This window comes from Loxodonta africana, chromosome 7, assembly GCF_030014295.1.
Source record: "Loxodonta africana isolate mLoxAfr1 chromosome 7, mLoxAfr1.hap2, whole genome shotgun sequence".
In the NCBI taxonomy this organism is placed as follows: domain Eukaryota; kingdom Metazoa; phylum Chordata; class Mammalia; order Proboscidea; family Elephantidae; genus Loxodonta; species Loxodonta africana.
In genome coordinates, this window is record NC_087348.1 from 24,630,713 (window position 1) to 24,633,123 (window position 2,411).

At 39.6% G+C, this 2,411-nt stretch overlaps 1 pseudogene; it reads right to left on the reverse strand.

Moving 5' to 3' along the window:
* Positions 1 to 474: 474 nt before the first annotated feature.
* On the reverse strand, positions 475 to 1,908 carry LOC135231836 (olfactory receptor 9G19-like; annotated as a pseudogene).
* Between the last annotated feature and the right edge of the window lie 503 nt (positions 1,909 to 2,411).

Consider the following 2,411-nt stretch of genomic DNA (forward strand, 5'->3'; position numbering starts at 1 on the left):
AACAAGTAGGATAAGGACCTTTGGAGCTGGGACTTGTGGATTTACATTCCTCCTCTCAGCCGTGGACTACAGGATTTGAAGCAAGACATTCAATCCATTTAATCTGGACAATGGTTCTAGAACCAGCTGTATTATTCCTATCTATAGATTAAAATATTACACTCAGGCAACTTATGAACTTTCAAGTGGAATTAAAAATCAGCTTTTCTTTTAACCATCTAAGAATTCCAGCAGTTTAATGGATTCTGTCCCAAGCTAGCAGAAAGCAGTTTTTCCAAAAGCCCCAGCCTCATTTATCTTAAAAATACATTGAAATACATTAGTACACGTCTTAAAAAAGTCAAAAAGCAAAGTGATGTTGCTACGTTACTCGATTATTTTTTGTTTGTTTGCTTCTTTTTGCAAAATTTTGATTTCTAAGAGTACAGGCTCATAACAATGAAATGGAGATAATCTGTTAAGAATTAGCCATTGCTTATGAAATATTTCCACTTAAGAAAACTTTGCTCTGTCTAACATTTTCTTCAGGGCATCTTTGACATCTTTATTCCTTAAGCTATAGATCAAGGGGTTCAACACTGGAAACACCACAGTACAGAGCACTGACACTAATTTATCCCATTCAAGGGCATAGCTAGTGCTTGGCCTGCAGTAAATGAAGAGAATGGAACCATAGTACAAGGTGACTGCTGTCAGGTGAGAGCCACGAATGGAGAAGGCCTTGAGGCAGCCTTGGGTGGAACGAATCTTCAAGACAGAGGCAATGATGAAGAGGTAGGAGGCAAGGATGACTACAGTGGGAGTAATGACGTTGGTGGCAAGTATGAAATATAGCACAGCCTGGGAACTGACCACATCACATGCCAACTTCACAAGTGGGAGAAGATCACAGAAGAAATCGTCAATGATATTGTTGCCACAGAAGTCCACAGTAAATGTTTCACTGGTGATGATGATTGAGCTAATAAAGCCACCAAGGTATGAAGCTGCAACAAGACTGGTACATAACCCTGGGGACATAGCTTGGGAATAAAGCAGGGGATCGGAAATGGTCACATAGCGGTCATAAGCCATGGTAGACAAGTAACACTCACTGTATCCCAGCCCAGCAGAGAAGAGGAACTGAGCCAGACAAGCCAGCAAAGGAGATGCTTTTGTCCTCAGAGATGCAGGTCACTGGGATCTTCTGGGTATAGATCCAGAGATCCAGGAATGACAGGTTCCCAGTGAAGAAATACATGGGTGTGTGGATCCGTGAATCAGCACAGATCAGAGAAATCAGGGTGATGTTTCCTAAGAGACTGATGACATAAATGACCAGGAAGATGAAAAAGAGCCCTCTCTGTTAAAAAAAAAAAAAAAAAAGTTTTTTTTTTTTTTTTTCCTGTAACCTCGAGTTGACTGTGAACCCTAAAATTATGAGCTCCTTCACTTTGGTGAAATTTTTCTCTTCCATTGATTTTGGGCTTCAATCATTCCTTTCTGTGAGAGAATTAATGAATAGGTCATGAATTAAAATATTATAACCTCCGTTGTCTCATAATTTGTCACTTTAGATAATAAAAAAATCCAAGTGATGCACATACATTGTTGTCTGTGAGATGCATTCCTGGTGACCTGGGTGTTACTCCTTTCGGCATTACTGGGAAACCCATTCCATGCTGTGGTGTTAAGAGCTCAGTTATCATGCATCTAACATGGTGTGTATCACCTTATATTTTTAATCTATCTTTTCTTTCTTTTGAGGACAGAGTGATTTGAAGAACTTTTTCTTTTGGCTCCTCTTATTGATTTTTCAGTTCATCTCAAAGATTAATGCACCTGGGTATTTAGTTTGGTACCTTAATCAGATACTTCTTTAATCATATATTAATGATGAATGTACACCGTTATCCCAAAGGGGTATGTAATTGCACTCCCTCTCTCAGGGAGCTTCTATGCCAGGAACTGCCTACAATAGAAAGTGAGGCATTTTGAAGTTCCAAAAATACTGACCCATTTTAAATTTTCTATGCATTGACCTACTCTGAAGACAAATGCTGTCCCTGAATGGTAACAGTGGAGACCACAGTGTGCACCGCTGCAGAGGCTTTGTGAGAATGAAAGCATCTCCCAAGTAGACATCACCTACACCTCTAATTCCTTGCTTCCCTAAAAGAGAAAATAAGTCCTGAAGAGAGGACATTTGGGGACACCTTAGCTTTCTTCAATTATTATAGGAAAGAAAGCCTTATTTTGTTTCATGAAGTATAATTATAATATGGTTTCATTACATTAAGAATTCTTTTTATCCTTTGTCTGTACTGGAAACCCAGGTTGCCTAGTGGTTAAGTGCTATGGCTGCGAACCAGAGGGTCAGCAGTTTGAATCACCAGGCGCTCCTTGGAAACTCAACGGGGTAGTTCTACTCT